Source organism: Balearica regulorum, chromosome 1 (assembly GCF_011004875.1).
Source record: "Balearica regulorum gibbericeps isolate bBalReg1 chromosome 1, bBalReg1.pri, whole genome shotgun sequence".
In the NCBI taxonomy this organism is placed as follows: domain Eukaryota; kingdom Metazoa; phylum Chordata; class Aves; order Gruiformes; family Gruidae; genus Balearica; species Balearica regulorum.
Genome location: NC_046184.1, coordinates 196192017 through 196209812, shown reverse-complemented (window position 1 = coordinate 196209812; position 17796 = coordinate 196192017). Strand labels below are relative to the sequence as shown.

The 17796-nt window shown below is 40.0% G+C and overlaps 1 protein-coding gene across 4 annotated transcripts in view; it reads right to left on the bottom strand.

The window, feature by feature from the left end:
- LNX2 (ligand of numb-protein X 2) overlaps positions 1-17796 on the bottom strand; it is a 60845-nt gene that overhangs the window by 39466 nt on the left and 3583 nt on the right. Inside the window, exon 2 of one of the 4 annotated variants that reach the window (XM_075742109.1) lies at positions 6008-6104. The exons of the other annotated variants lie outside the window; for them this stretch is intronic. The gene's annotated coding sequence lies outside the window, so the exon portion shown is untranslated. The remainder of the gene's footprint in view (positions 1-6007; positions 6105-17796) is intronic. 4 annotated transcript variants of the gene reach the window in all.

Sequence of the window (17796 nt, the reverse complement as noted above, 5' to 3'; positions counted from 1 at the left end):
ATCAAACTTGTAATATAGAGAAGTATGAGGGAATCCCCACCAAAAAAAAAAAAAAAGTCTGCTCTAGAGTTACTAGTTTCCAGCTAGACACAGACATTTGAGTCAGAAAAACAACTTTTCACATTTCTCTAAAGAACTGTTTACTACTGCAATAAAACCAGCCTTGATTTTCACTGGTTTTGAGAGTTAAAAAGCTAGTAATTCCAATTTAATGAACCAAGAGGTGGGCAGAGTAATTAAAAGCCTTCATCCTGTCCTTTCTGCGTGCAATCTGAAAACCAGAAGTGCAGTCAAGAACATGATGAGATTTTCATTCAAAGGAGACATCTTACTTTAAAAGCAGTAGATTCAACTACAAACTGTCTCTTATTAACAATCACATGGGATGAGAACACAGAAACAATAAATAAAATCCCAGGCAACCAGTCTGCCTCCATATATTGAGTGAATGTAAAGAAAACATATGGGAAAAGAAAAGAGTCCTGAAAAGGTCACCCTAGCTGAACAATTTTGAGATGGAAAAGGTAAAACCTTTCACAGAACCCAGAAGTTACAGTAGAAAGCTACTGCAATAATATAGCATACTTTGGCTAAAAGGAGTAATCTGCATACATTTCCCTTTATAAACTTAAGAACTGGAAATATATGAACTTGGATTTACCGCTCGTCCATACAGACCGGTTTAACTGAACATGAGGTTTCAACAAGGTTGAATTCTGAACTGATTCTTATTTTGTTGTTAAAGCATGTTTGTTGTTTTAGCTTCAGCCAATCCCTACTACTAAATGGAAGTAAATATAAAGCTAAGAGTTTGCAAAGTGTCTTGGTTTTTTTTTTTCACTAGGTAAATGAAAATAAATCACTGCCCCTTTCCTATATGCAATAGAAGACGGATTTTTTTTGTATGCCGGATTTGGAGAACAGCACGTCTGCTGAGGTTCCGGCTGGCTGGAGACCCACGTTCTCCACTGCTCTCCTGACTCCCTTCAACCTTGTGAATGTAACCGAGGGGATGCTTTGGCTCAGAGATTCCCATTTAGCTGCAAACTGGGGTTCAAAGCATGCGATGAACTAGCTATAAAACCTTGTTCCAAATTAATTATTGTAAACATTGGTACACATGCTTAGGGTAAGAAAATACACAAACAAAACCATTGAACCTCACCAATAATTTCAAATCTTCAATTAGAAAACCTCCTAACAGCCAGCCCTGACACCTCACTTGCCCTCCCATTCTGCCTCTCCCTCCTTCCCCTCCCCAAATCCTGGAAACACGGTGAAACAGGAATGATCCTTCTGGGACAAATGTTTCCACTTGAAAACATTAAGTACAGTTATTTCAAAATACCTACATACAGAGCTCTTAACAAGAAGCCCTGAAAGATTTAATAAAAAGAAGGAACAAATGCATGAATGCTCTTCTGTTTCTTGTTCTGTTTTTCAGAAGTATATAAATCCTTTTTGTTTTTTAAAAAAAGTCTTAACCAGAGGACTTGTGTTACTTCAAGTCTGAATGCACTGCACAACGCCCAAAGAAATGAGAAGCCTTTTTTGCAAGGTGGCTATAAAGGCTACCTGGAAGTTTACCAGGGTTTCTAGGATGCCTATTGGAAAACCTTATGGATAACCGTACAACTATTACTACGTACGTATCCTAGGAGACCAAAGAGCATTCGCATTTAAGAGCTTATTTCCCAGCCACCCTCTCGATACACATCTCATGCATTTATAAATAATACAAATAGCTGTGAGAAAGGAGGACGTTGGTTTAATTTCAGCCAGAACGTATGCTGACCTCTGCCTGTATCAGCATAAATGTTTCATTTTATTTCACTTCTCCTTCTTTCTCACCTTCTGACTAAAAAGATGTCAGAAATCTCATGTAATTCATTAAATGTGTTTTTAAACTTGAATTTTACAACTGAGCAAAGATAAAAATATTTAATCCTTAAAAATTCATATACATACATGCAAATCACCAGAAAGAGCCTTTGTATTCATGCAAGTGAAATTTAGATTTCTTACCACAACATTTTGCAAAGCATCAACCTGTTACATACAACATATCAGAGAACCATATAATTTAGGAAAAACCCTCAGAAAAAGAAATGCAAAAAAAAAAAAATTCAACAAAAAGCACAAACCAGCTAATTCGAGACAGACTCACTTTCCACTTCGGGTTAGAATAGCCTGTGCATTTGAAACAAGCCGAATCCAAAGCATTCCCTTCGTTTCTTGTTTGTAATTCTCGTCACAGGGTCTAACCTGCAATTAAGCACTTGGCACCCAGCCTCTGAAGAAGAGCATCTTTAAAATGCCGAGCGGAGCCCTGGAAACACCCAGGTACGATTCCTCGGCAGCCGGCACCGAGGATCTGTTACAAAACCTGCGACACAGAGCACGGCAGCCCCTTCCCTTCATCACCCTTTTAGTCTACGTTTCTTACCCTTCCATCCCAGCGGAGAAAAAGAGGGAGCACGGCACACCTGCCCAACATAAAGGAAAATAAGAATATACTGCTGTTCTCCTGGAGGAGGGGATATCACATGACAACAGGGAACTTCAAGAAAAAGGTTGTCGGCATGCCAGTATACACAAATTAATTCACTGGTGGGTAATTAAAACAGGACCAGCCCCTTCTATAACCACTAAGCAGCTCTCGGGGCTTGATTTACTTAAAGCAGTAAATCAATCTAATCACCTAACCTCGCACAAATACAAGTGAAGCCCTAATAGCTGTGGCTTGGTAAATACTAACCAGAGCAGAAGGCAGCGTAAAAGATCTGCAGGCACTCTCTTGCACTGTGTCATTTTCAAATCCTAAACCTAACATTAAAATTAACCGCAGGCTAAAATGTCGCCAGCAATTTCTCATGAATGCATAATGAAACAGTGCTACTACATCTAGCGCATCACAGTTTTGTAAGCATGCTCGGCAAGCATGTGCGGGTATCACACACACAGGAATACTTACAATAACTCCACGTATATAGTAGATTTACAACACATACAGGGCATTTCAAGTCTCTGCCATGCTCTCCATGTGCTATGAATGTTATGCAAAGCAACGCAACGTTTGCAAAAAAACCAACAGATTGGATCATATAACGTTATTTTTATTTCCTCCCCTCCTCTATTTAAGAAAATCCTACTTTTTAAAAAAGAGAATTAAAATGAAATGTTGAAACTGTTCTCAAAACTGTGCATGCTTTCTGAAAGTCTCAACTTCTGTATAGTTTTATAATTCAGAATCTCAATACTAGAGGAGTATTTAGTGCAGAAAGTCAGTTTTACATCCTGAAATTACTCTGCTTTTGTCAATTAAAAAAAGACTTTTTTAAAAAAAAATATTTTTTCTTTCAAATTAACTAACTTCCTGACTTTTTGAATGTATTAGATATAATGCATATTTGCACTGACAAACTGCAAACCACTGTCCTCCATAGTAGCTTTTATAAAGTCCAGTATATTGGACTTCAATAACTCCACTTTCAAACTGAATACTTAAGTATTATTTTTCCATTATACTGGACAGATGACATGCAGCAGAGTCTACAGCCAGCTAAATGCAATAACCTCCATATCCCTCACAACACCGTTCCCTCCCTTCCCTTACTTAGTTCTATGAAGTGGATAAAAAAGAAAAACCCTAAACCTACGAACACCACCATAGATCAGCAGCAGACAAGTATGCTCCAGCGCCGAAGTGTTCAGTTTGAGGTCTCAGTGGATGCTTCAGAAGACTTCAGGGTGGTCTTTATACCACCCCCCACTTGAGAAAACACAATTGCGAAGTAAATTTACCATCTGAAAAAGTACCAAAACTTGTTTTTCTTGATTCTTCTTGCCTCGGCCTGGTCTTAAACAAACGGACATGGATAAACAGTGGAAGAGGACTGATGTCCTACTGGTTCACAGCAGAGCTGCATGGCCTAGACGAGACATCACCCCAAGTGAGGCCACTTGACCAGTTAAATAAATTGTCTGATCAGAAGCGAGGCCCATTCCACTCCTTCCCATGAGATAAAGCCTCCAATGGTATTTCAAAGATCAGACAGTGCTATGGAAAATTTTGACCTCTGCTAGAGACATTTCCAATGGCACTAAAATGATGATGTCAATGTTATTTATTCTAGGCTAGAGACGTTTTCTTTGAGTTTGAGCATGTGCCTGTAATACACCATTTAATCTGAAGAACAAATATAAACCAATCCTGGCAACAGCGTTCCTCTGTCAACACACCAACACTACGCCTACGGGGTTTCCTTTAGCACGCAAGTATCATTAATTAAAATAAAAAGAAAGTCATGCCTGGAAATGGCATTTGCTAAGATACCCAGGTTTTTAACATGGGGATCTTAGCTGTACCATGAAACAGCGTGCTGAAATGCCACAGAGCGAAGGGATGGATTTGATTCAACAAGGCTCAGTGCCAGGTCCTGCACTTGGGTCACAACAACGCAAGGCAACGCTACAGGCTCAGGGAAGAGTGGCTCAAAAGCTGCCTGGCAGAAAAAGACCTGGGGGTGTTCATCAACAGCCGGCTGAATATGAGCCAGCAGTGTGCCCAGGTGGCCAAGGAGGCCAACAGCATCCTGGCTTGTATCAGAAATGGTGTGGCCAGCCAGACTAGGGAAGTGAGTGTCCCCCTGTACTCAGCACTGGTGAGGCTGCACCTCGAGTCCTGTGTTCAGTTTTGGGCCCCTCACTACAAGAAACACGTTGAGGTGCTAGAGCGTGTCCAGAGAAGGGCAACAAAGCTGGTGAAAGGTCTGGAGCACAAGTCTTATAAGGAGTGGCTGAGGGAACTGGGATTGTTTAGCCTGGAGAAAAGGAGGCTGAGGGGAGACCTGATGGCTCTCTACAACTACCTGACAGGAGGTTGTAGCCAGGTGGGTGTTGGTCTCTTCTCCCCAGCAACAAGCAATAGGACAAGAGGAAATGGCCTCAAGTTGTGCCAGGAGAGGTTTAGATGGGATATTAGGAAAAAATGTCTTCACCAAAAGGGTTGTCAATCACTGGAACAGGCTGCCCAAGGAAGTTGTTGAGTCACCATCCCTGGAGGTATTTAAAACACACATAGATGTGGTGCTTAAGGACATGGTTTAGCGGTGGACTTGGCAGCACTACGTTAACAGTTGGACTTGATGATCTTAAAGGCCTTTTCCAACCAAAACAATTCTATGATTCTATTGTATGATTGCAAAGCAGAGCCCTTGCCCAGATGCACAAAAGTTGCTCCCCAGCCCAGCTCCGCCACTGCAAAGTTCCCTCCAAACCCCCCCACACCAGCATTGCTCTCACTATTGATGAAGGCAGAGGAGGACAGCCAGAATCTGCCTACTCAGCCAACGGGCTGAACCAAAATTCTGGGTTTGAGCCCCAAACTTGCCTTCAGGAGTCACATCTTCAAAAGCCGTGAATGGCTGAAGGAAGCATGTTCTTCTCCTAAGCGATTAACCTATTCCTTCCATCAACATGGGCTTAACGCACAGACTCCACAGTTTTAGCAGTGCTTTGCAGCAGGAAAATTAAGATTGGATTTCAACTAAGCATGCCACAATGATTGCAGTGAGCAGCTGAATAATAAGATTTTATTGGAAAGAAAGAAAACCCACCACAAAACCCCATATTATACTAACCTCAAGAAAAAAAATACTTATTTCCAAAGGAAGAGGTAAACAACTTTTACCCTCATTAAAAAGTTGAGAAATATGCACACCACTGCTACAATATAATTAATACACAGCCTTCAGAAGAGTCCAAAGGAGCAATTTAATTAACCACCTGCCGATTTCATAAATGACAAGAACACACAAAGGTAATGGCACCTTATAATTGAAAATGTCCTGTTTATTTAGCTGAGCAATCGTGCTGTTCTATGTTGTGCATAAATATGAGGAAACATGTTTTGAACTCAGGACATTTTTAACTTTGTAAGGTGTGACAGAACAACATATTGCCCATGATATAGTCACTGTATACTCCACTTATTTAATGCCTTTACCTAAGAACCTCAAAGTCACTGACGACCATAAAGGTCTTACCCTTTATGAACTCATTCGATGGGCTTTTTCCATCTCCTCTTCAAAAACACGGAACAGCTGGGAGGAAAAAAAAACCAAAACAATTTTATTGGTAAGTCACTTCAAACAAACTATTGCCTCACGTAGAGACTTAGTTTCTATCTGTAGCGCTCTCACTTTCATACAAAGGGATCCTCTGTAAGCCCCATGAAATATTTCTACTGACGATCTTGTAAACTCGTTTTGCAATTTCTCACCCTTTTCTTTCACTTGGGAAAAGCTTCCTTTCAGCTACTACATCCCTTATTAAAGCTGAAGAGAAGCAGTTTTTTACCAAGGTAGGAAAACAATGTACCAGAATAGGTGAAAGGTTCTTCCTCATTTTTTTTCACTGGACTTTTCAGAGATAAAGCTGAACTGAATTAATATTCCTTCTTGCATTCACAAAACTCAAAATGCCTTTGTGCTGCTACATTACAACCATCAAAGTCTATTTGACTGAACATGAGCACAGCAACATCTGAATTTACAAGCTGCCCATCTCCTTATCTAATGGATGCACTAGCAGCATTCATTTATACCTGCTTTGGGGCATACATAATTTAAAATAACAGACTGAAGAGACTCTTCAAGCATAGCAGTCTCCACTGGAAAGTGGATCGCCAGACTAAAAGACTTGCCTTGCAGGACTCAACAACATAGCATAAAATGAACGTCAGTGGTCTGACACTACAGCAGCCGCGGCATGCAAGGATGATGGATGGATGTGGCCACCTCATACATCGGTCTCGGAATCTTTGGTCCCACCTGTCCCCGCTATCAGCAGCCCTGGGATGACATCAAGGACTTTACGTAGCATTGGCTCCCTGCCCACCTACCACAGGAACAACATTCCTTAATTGAAATCGTATCATTAAGTGCTGACCGCAACAGCATCCCTGTACAATGTATCTAGCTGAAGTGATTAGTTTGCATGTACAAATTAAATACACATTTCTGTAAGTTTGCATCCAACAGTGAAATCTTTACTTACTGGTATTAGCTAGTCATGTTTACTGTTCCTGAGGGTTTCCCATCCATAAGTGTTTATGGTATTTACTCAGTCTGTAGCAAACCATCACCAGGCCTACCTAGCTGTATTAGCTGCCTGTCAGCAATGCCACCAGATATGTAAAGATCTCTGTAAAATGATGAAACCTCCCATTACTTTTATGCACTATGGTTTTTTACCAATTAGATGAGGAAAGAGGGGTCCTTGAATAAATACCATAAAGCAGCCTCTAATAATTTTTGTAACTTTTTTTTTTTTTTAAAGTCTTTCCAGCTGTCATGTGTTAACTCTTTAAGAGCATCCACATCAGAAACCAGCAGGTCCCAGGTACTGCCTGCGCCCCTAACTCCACAACAGCACCTTTGGGTTCCTTGTTAATACTCCCTTACGTATCCTTCCTTGCAGGACTCCTAGGCATCTTACTGCGGGACTGAACACAGAGCTGTTTTCCAATGGTTAATCATGATGACTACTGCATGTTTCCAGGATGCGTTCACCTTGTCAAAATGGTTTAGGTTTTCTGCTTCTAAATGTTATAGAAAATGTATCGCTTAAATTGTAATATATCATGCAAGTGTCTGCAGCTTCCAAAACAGTTTGGACTGCTCAATTTTGCTGACTTGTTTCTAACATTTACTATTGCAATAAACTTTATCAGAAACGCTTGCCTTCTTCCGTGCCACTAATATACTTTGAAAGAAAACGATGCTTGACGACTCTTTGAAAGAACTCCATTTACCCATCATGTTCCTCCATAACAACTGCACTCAAGGTTTCTTGAGTGGTCTTACCTGCCATAAAAGCATGCCCGCAGTACACAGATTTCATGTGCTCGGTTAACTAGGTAACACGCAGTAGAAAAGAGATGGACCACAGCTAGAGAAAGGCTTAATCATACAAATATTTATTACAAGTGTCAGGTCCCGCTGGGGAAAGCTCTCAAAGATAAATGATATTTGTGTAACTTGCCAATAGTCACCTGGGATGTGGGACAAGGGAGGAGGAACAGGGATTCCTCAGTAGCACAGGACAGCTCCAAGTTTTTCACTTCAGTGAAAATTCAGCTCTGAAATACCAGATCTTAAAGATAACCTTCCTCAAAACCTGCCTGTAGGAATTCCCGTTCTGCTCCAATTGTTGCTTTTTAAATGGGTTAAATGCTGCCTATTTTCTCCTGCTGATACACAGATTAGTTTTTTCCTTTACAACACCATTCTCCCAAGTTTTCTGCTACACAAGTTTAAGATTCAGACCTGTGGTGGTCTGAGGCTTGTTTGTTATGAAACTGGCCCTTACCATCTCCCCAGGCAGCCGGAGGGGCAGGCAGCAGCCGGACGTCCTCCCTCCTGCCTCCCGGTGAGTGATCCCTCAGCCCACTTCTATGGGGACGCAGGACAGATGCGAGAAGGTAAGTTATTAATTGATCAAAATGCATACAGAAAAATAATTAATTTTAAATATTACATGGGGGATATAAGTAGTTTATTAATTCCATCTTCTAGATTAATTTCTGCTTCCATTAGGCCCAGTGAAGTAATTTAAATCAAGGGATTTACAGCACTTTGAACTAGTTTAATAATGCTAAAGCTTACTGTATATATTCAAGCATTTAATTCACAAGAGCTACCTTTTTTCACTATTTTATAAAATTATTTTAAAAATTAAATGTATTACATTACCAGTCCTGGTAGAGAACCTTATTTAAATTTTACAAGAATAATGAAAATAAACAATATTATTTAATGTTTGAATACAACTTAAACCTTTATTAAACGTATTCGCTTAAACAAATCATACTGCTTATCACCACAAAATTAGACCCTTTCAGTGCATTATATAGCTTTTTTTGCCTTCCTGCCCTCCCTGCCACCAAAGAAGGCTTATGTTTGATTTCTACCACTGAACAGCCCTTCCATTCGCCGGTATGTCACCACAGAACGTAATTTTCAAAGTGGCAGAGTCTTGCCTTGAGCTTGAATTACTGCCACCAAAAATCCCATCCTTACAAAGTTTCCTTTGCATTCTCAAAATTTGGATGAATAGAAAATAAAAGTACGGTCAAAAGTGTTTTTCAGGTTTCTCTGCACATCAGCAGCTCATCTACCTCAACACCGACACCTCGCACAAAACCCACTTTCATTGAGGCCACTCAGACTCTTCAACCCATCAGCTCAAACAATATTTGTTATCTTTTAGCAAATACCTGCTACTGACTATTTGCATTTTACAGGCTTTCCCATAGCTTCTGGTTGTAAGAGCAACCTTCAGGGTGGCTTTCACCAGCGCTATCTCACTTCACGTTTCACCAGACCAGGAGAACACAGATGCTCAGCTTCCAGGGCTCAGCCGAGGTAACTTCTAGCTCACAAAACCAGAACTTCTTATGTCATCTCCCTACATCTCTACTAGCATCACAGCTAAAAGTTTGGTTGGGTTTTTTTTTTAATGTCTCATGTATGTGCGTTATCTGTTTTTAATTAAATAAAAAATACAAGAAAATTATTTTTAAAAAAAAGCTATCTGCTGTAAAACTGACCTGGCAAGCAACCTTAGAATTCCTTAAGGATACAAAATGTCCTTAAACTCAATTTTCTGAATTGAGAGGAATCCACTCTACTACTACATTTCCTAAGTAATTTCTTATAGAAGAATTACATTAGGAGTTGAGGATAAATTTAGTTCTTTCCATGCCAAAGCCTGCATTCACTTTGTGGCTTTATAAACTCCAGAATTGCTAAATACATGTAAACCTCTTAAATAAATAAATAAATAAAGCACCCAGAAAATTTTTCTTCCAGAACTACTTTGCAGTATAACCAGAATGGTACTTCTCCTTTGCTGCAATATTATGTTGTGGTATTAATTCAAAAGTTCAAACCGTTTTCATTTCTTTATTACCTATAGCATCTAGGAAATGCTGCCATCAATAGTAAATCTTCATGAAGTTACACTCCTCTGGTGCATTTTGTGCATAGCAATCAGTTCATAACGCAATCTTGTGTTGTTTAAAATTCAGTTTATTCTTCAATTACTCTGCTAGCCCCACTCTAATTTATTATATTTTCTGGTACATTTGATTTTGGATATTATGACATCCTTGCTTATGCCATTATAGAGGAAACATAAAATGGTGAGTACGTCTAGGGACAGCTGAGAGTAAGATAGCAACAGCCTGGAAAATTGACAATATCACTGTCTCTGTGCTCAGCTAGACCTCTCCTGCATTAGCACTAAAAAAAATTTGGCAGTATTTCTCCAATATAGACTTGACATCCAGGAATAGCCTCAGAGGCACCATAAAACCTCAGCTACTGCGGCGGGCAGCTCGCACTGGGAGGGTGGGTGGCAGCCTCTGAGCCTGCTGGGGCAGCTGGCCTACAGAAGATACGAAACACCAGCCCCACTGCTGCTCGGCGTCCACCAAAGAAACCAACATGGTTCTAAATGCCACCGATACTATATACATTGATTTTTTTTTTTCCAGCTTTGCATTATCTTGGTCCTAGCTACCATTTCTTTCTCCCAACACCCAAGGTGAAATGAGAGGCAGCAGCCAGAAACCTTCTGAGAGCATCTTTCCCCAAGAACCCTGGCAGAAGGGAGGGTTTCACCTCCCCCTCCAGCCTGGCGACTGAGTACATTAACCTCCAGGGCACGCTGCCAGCCCCACCTGCTTACTCAGGCTTTTGCCAGCAAGGGAAGATCTCACCGCACTGATTCATCCTTCGAAGACACATTCTCTCCTGCTTACTTCTTACTTCCCCCTAATACATTTGGCGTCTGAACTCCTGCATCCAGAGGACAGAGGGACAGTCCTGATGGGGAAACATCAGGTTCCTGTATTCACATCTGACCTTTTTCCCCACAACAGATTCTGACTACTTCAAACATGAAATATCCTCACATGCCTGCGCAGCTTGCTCTGTCCCAAGAAATTCCACATTGGGTTTTGAAAAAAATTTGTATTTTGCTTCTTTTGTCTTTTCTTCAGAAAGCCTGAAGACAGCTTGCCAAAACAATACCCAAGAGCGAATGCTTTGCAGGGAAACCCAGGCAGCTGGATCTGTGAGAGGCTGCCAGCACTGGAAGAACTTGCAGTGGGGGAAACCTGGCTGGATCCAAATCCTCACTGATCATTTTTGTCTTCCAGAAAAAAAACAAGCAGACTTCTTTTCCTCTATAGGATAATAAAGTTTTCTCCTGTCTCCAAGCTGTCTTGCAGCTCAGGTAGTATTGCCAGCTCCTTCTGAACCTCGTAAGCAGTAAGGGTTTTACTAATGATGTCGTTGCTGCAACTGCTGCAGTCATTTAAAAAGACAATGTCAAAAATTACACGTAGCAATATTAAAACATGATGATTCAGGTTGCAAGCTAATTTATAACATTAAGAAATGCCACTTTTTTGCTTACCCACTGCCTTTCACTTTTCTCTACCTCTCCTGAACCTTTATTGTAACCTTTTTCCCCAGCAGCCTAGCCCTGTGCAAAGGATGGACACAAAAGGGAGTAGCTTGAGGGATGCACAAGCACACTTCCAATGTTAGGTTGCTTGATTTCACACTTTAAAAAATCCCACTGAAAGAAAGTTATTGGTGCATGACAAATACAGAGTACGATTTTAGCTTGTGAAGTCTGACGGAATCAGATCAGATCAGGCCACACTTAGGTGGGATGGAGAACTGGGACAGAGGGGTCTTGCCTCCTGTTAAGTGCCATCCTGTACTCCAGCAGAATGAAACATCACCACTACCACGAGAAAAAATAGCTCCTCTCATTCTGCTCTATGGGTACCAGGAAAACATATCGACCAAGTTCTTTAAAAGCACATGGCAACTTCAGCTCCAACCATTTTCTCTTCTCGGTCCCATACACTCTTAAGTAACTTGCCTATGCTTACGCTGCAAATCAGTGCGGAGGCTCCGGTGTCTCCCTGCACCTGCTCTGATTACCCTACATTTGATACAAACCATGAATTGAGACCGGAGACTCGATTTCACTTCCCAGTGTGCAGAGAATAATCATCAATAATTGATGTCAGTTAGCTTCATTTGGGGCACTGCATCGGGCATGCAATAGAGACTTATGGTATGCACCAAGAAAAGGAGGATTTGTATATAAAATGATTTGATAATCTGAAAAAATCCCTCAGTAAACAAAGGAAGTTTACAGATAATTGTATTAAAGATTAGAGTTGTTTTAAAACAATGCAGAATGTATTCGAGAATATCTGGAAAGAAAGATGGTAGTTTTAAAAACAAAACCTTGGGGGAAAATATTTTTACCCCTCAAACAGAAAACAGTAATTCATTTTATTAAATCCTAATCCTCTTCAATTGATGTTAAGGCAGAGAAATTTTTCCAATAAAGAGTTTTATCAATCTATTTAAATGCAATTTTATAAATAAATAAATATTTACATAGATTTAAATACAGTTTTAATATCTGATTAAATGATTGGTTAGTCCACTTTTTATTACTTTCATTTTATTTCAAATTTGAGAAGCTGGCTAATTTTAAGTCAGGAAACTGAGTAAGTTTATTATTAAATAAGGACAGAACTTAACCTCTTGACTACAGAAAAATAGATCACTGTAGCAAAAGCAAAACTGATGTCTGTCTTTTTATATGCACCTATTCATCAGCTGGAAAATTAAGAAAATAACTCCTTCTATTTTATAAATGTTATTATTACTTTTCCATCACTCATTTACTTTTTTCCAAACTTTTGTTGTGGCGATTTATGTGAAAATCCCCCCAATAAAACCCATAAATTCATAACATTTTCTATAATCGATGTTGATAATCATTTACACAGATCTTCTATTTAAACAACACATTGACGCTCCTCACTGCTATAACAGCTGACAGCACCAGAAGAATAAAGCTACTCCACAACTAAGAAGCAAAAGCAAAAACTACAGAATAGAACAATAATTAAATTGCTAAAAACATACTGGATCAGATTTCTAGAATGTCTTTACATATTGTATTTCAACTTCATTCTTCCATAAAAAACACTTAATGTTAGAGCTAAATTTGGAAGGATTTCCATGTTAAGAACTGAAAAGAAAGAAAGGAGAAAACAAATTGTTGACAGAAAAAAATAAGTACAGGGGCTTTTTCTTTTTATACTGTTTTATTTATATATAGAAATTAATTTTATATATATACACATATATGTAAAGTAAGTTCAATGACACATAGAATGCTAACCAGATTTATACCAGCAGCAACTGAGCCCTAGCAAAGAAATCCCATAAGGGATGCTTTGCTGTAACTACATCATCATAGCTGTGGTGAATGACTTCAGTGACTTCCCCGGGAGCAGAAGGACTCTCATGCCCACAAAGGACCCCATGAAGTCACCACTGCAGATTCAATTGTACAGTCAAGCTGTAGGGATGGCTAAGTAGGACTTAGCATGTGACAGATCATCTGAAAAATAGCATATACAGGGGAGCAACTACTCCTAACACACGTGGGTGCATTGTAATGAAGTCCCTTCTCTCCTGCATTTCAACGTAACCTGCTTAGCAGGTTTTCAGGTATACATGGCCCCACTTTAGAACAAACCATCTTCTTTATCCTCAAAGTCAGTATCACAGCTAAAATAGAAATCTTTCCTCTTTGACCCTTTAAGAGGGGAAAAAAAAAATCACAGCACAATGTTGACATTACTGTGTGAAAAAAGTTGTCTTTGCTAAACTTGAGACTTAAAGACAAACGATTCCTGTTGTCAAATCCGTATGGTTCTGACCATTTGTAGGAGGTAACATGTCCAGCTGTACCCAAAAGTTCTTCATCAAATATCTTCTGCTTGACACTTAGTTATGAACGTTTCCTGGCTTCACAGCTTTCCAAACTTTTCAAAATATGACTTAGGAAAGCATTACACTTCTACAGCATTTCTCTAGTCAATGGCACACATCCCTTACTGCAGAAGAAAGAACTCTAACAGTTTCATTTCACACTCCAGTAATCCAAAATTCTACATTACCGCTCACTTTAGTGTTAATTTTCCCATAGATTCTCTCTTTCTGCTTACATGGCAAGACACCTCAGGTCAAGTGCGCAGACAAGCTGTGCTGCTGATTCTCCTTTTTACCACCACTGAATCACCTTCACTTTTGCTTTACCGGAAAGTTATTTTCCCCTACAGAAAGCAGGAGAGCCACAGTCAATAGATAAGTCAGCAGCTATCAGTCAAAATGGGTTTCAAAGTGGGAAAAAAAAAACCCTCCCCACAACTAAAACCACAAGTAGTATTTATGCAGGATCATGCCCACACTGTATAAATACACCACGACAGGTATATTTGCTGCTGTACATGTGGTGAAGCCTAATTCAGTTTGTGTCACTTCCAGCTATAGACAGACATGTAGCAGAAGCTATAGAATATAAAAGTATCAGCGCTGAACAGGCATGCTGAGCCACTCCCCAGATAACAGGAATGAAGAGTGGTTATTTTGTCAGATGAAGTAGGAAGATACCTTTTTTTACTGATGACCCAAAAAAGAAACGTATTTGTTGGTTGTCACTGAATTCTTATGAAGCTTTGTAGTGTGTAAGATCCAAGTTACGTACCTTTTTAAGACATTCAGATGATACGCAGGACAGATCCACACGTACAAAAACCATATCTGTATTTTTAGCCTAATGTTACCTGGATGAGATGAGCTTTACCTTTAGCATTTAAAAGGCATTAAAATAGTTAAGAAGTGAACCTAAATTCTGAAGTCATTCAATACTGAATGAATAGCATTTATACTGGTTTAGTATAAGGCAGGAAACCCTGTGATTTTTAAAGCTTCAATCTTCATTAGAAGCGGCAATGACAGCTTAGTAATGGACTACTTGTAAAAACAGTCCAGGAATTGACTTGTACTAATTTTTAATTAACATAAATGCAAGATGTAGCACAGACACAGAACTATTTTACCAATTCACTGGGTGAGCCTTCATTAGCTTCTGTCAGTAACAATAAACGGCTGAACAAACCCCTCTAGAGCAAACAAGCCACAAAGACAGGAAAAAGAGGCTGAAGAGAAGGAAGTCATCAACAACCTGCTCCGGAAGAAGCTTGACTGAAAAAGTTTGTTTTAAAAGTTTAAAAAAACAAGTTACTTCAATTAACAGTCAGGGTAGCCCCAGTGTGCCCAGCTCTGGTGCACACATACTGTACCAAGGGTACAGTTACAGCTGGATGATCAGAATGGGGTTCATAGCAAACTCTTTGAACATGATCGGAAAGTTTATACAACGCATTAGGATCTATGTGGTCTCGTGATGTATTGATCAACTTTCACTTACAGTAATTTCAGTCTGGTTACAAAAAAAAATTTACACAACTTGATTTAAAAAAAAAATATAGAAGAAAACCATGATATGAGGCAGGGGAAGAGATCTAATAAAAAAAGAGAAAAACGCAAGGAAAGGTGGACTATTAGTAAATAAATGCATTGTCCTGGTTTCAGCTGAGATAGAGTTAATTTTCTTCATAGTAGCTGGTATGGGGCTGCGTTTTGGATTTGTGCTGAAAACAGTGCTGATAACACAGAGATGTTTCTGTTACCGCTGAGCAGTGCTTACACAGAGCCAAGGCCCTTTCTGCTCCTCACACCACCCCACCAGCGAGCAGGCTGGGGGTGCACAAGGAGTTGGGAGGGGACACAGCCAGAACAGCTGACCCCAACTGACCAAAGGGATGTTCCACACCATATGATGTCATGTTCAGCATGTAAGGGGCTGGGGGAAGAGGAAGGACATTAGGAGTGACGGCGTTTGTCTTCCCAAGTCACCGTTACGCATGACGGAGCCCTGCTTTCCTGGAGATGGCTGAACACCTGCCTGCCCATGGGAAGTGGGGAATGAATTCCTTGTCTTGCTTTGCTTGTGCGTGCAGCTTTTGCTTTGCTTATTAAACTGTCTTTATCTCAACCCATGAATTTTCTCACTTTCTCTCTTCTAATTCTTTCCCCCATCCCACTGAGGGGAGGAGTGAGCAAGCAGCTATGTGGGGCTTAGCTGCCGGCTGGGGTAAAACCACGACATGCGTGAACTTGGAAGTAACAATAAGGCATTCTCCTCTGCATGAAGTGGCAATAGCTGTTACTGATTTTTTTTCCTATAACTTTTAACCTCCAAACCTGTAGAAGCAACTCATTATGGTCCATATTTAAGCATTTAATCTATTGCAGATATTCAGTGCACTATGCATGAGGCCTATACAGATAATATCTCCAGTGTCCTCTGTGAAACATGGCTTGCTCTAGATGTAGGCTACCCAGCCATAAGATGGACTTTGAACAAACTGTTCTGCACAGACTACTGAACGCAGCAGAAGAACCAACTGTGTTGAAGTCAAAATATGGTTAGCTTAAGAGCCTTGTGGGGGTTGTGGTGTTTCTTCTTGGTTTTGCAGGTGTAGCAGGTAATGATGTCAATTAGGGGAATGATTGGGATGACATCGCTACACCCACAGAAAACCCCAGTACAGGCTCTATTTTACTGCCCTAAGAGTATGTTGCTGATACAGCTTGATTCATCTGGGGACTAATACAAGGTACACAGACAATAGCACATTCACGTTATGACAAAGTAAAATGCATCGACAAAGAAGGCTTGCTGATGCCAGCCAAGCTTTCTTTTTTTTTTTTTGTTTTTTTTTTAAATGAAGACTTTATTCAGGAATGCCAACCAAAACTTGATAGCCAGAAAAATCACGACACGCCTAGATTCTGAAATGTTGCTTTGTGTCAGAAAAAAAAACAACCCATGGGTTGGTCCTTTCAAAGCAAACATAACATTCCTGTGGCAGAATATGACAGCTTATCTGAGCACAATATAGCAACCACTGAAAACCACTTTCCACGAACTGGTTTCAGTACACAAGTCAGTGACATTTTACCTCTGTTAGCTTTGCTTGAATTTCCATTTGCTTCTGTTGTGCCAAAAATCTCTGCTGCACCAGCTTTCTTTTTCCTATGTATGAACTCAGAAATGAGGATTAGGACCGATCTGAAGAACAAAGAAAGCCACAGGAAGGGAAGAGCTTAAAGTCCTCCATCACTACCTCCATCACTAGTATTCGTTGGCCTTTCAGGGCCAAAGTTTTGAAAATGACGCTGCATTAAGAGAGGTTTGTCACTGGAAGAGAGCTCGGATTCAAGGAAAAATTGCATGCCAAGAAAAAAGAAATCTATGCGATGAGTACAACTGCAAGAGTCAATAAAAGTGTCAACGTATATGAACATTGATTCAAACCCAATAATACACTGTGCTTATTCCCAGTTGTCTTCTAACCAGCCAGCCACCAGGGATGCACAACACCGACATCCCAACACCATCCACTGGACTTGTGCAACCTCTTCGGAGATGAACAGGGGAATACAAAGCAACCATGCTATCTCGGGGGCTGGCAGTCTACAATTCTAGACAGTCTTAACAAAATACCACAATCCCAGAGCAACATCACATCTTGCTTACTTAAAGCACAGATGAGGCTGCAAATATTGAGCTATGTCACCCCAAGGTTCCATTTTTTAAATAAAAATAGTTCCCACTAATTGTGTGGAAAAATCACAGAAATATAGAACAATTTAAAATCTTGCATGTTCACAAGTTACCTGATTTTATATCAAATACCTTATTTTATACCAAATAACTGCATATTTAAGCTTTTGTTTTCTTCATCTAATGCACAGCTCAGTGTGAGAGACT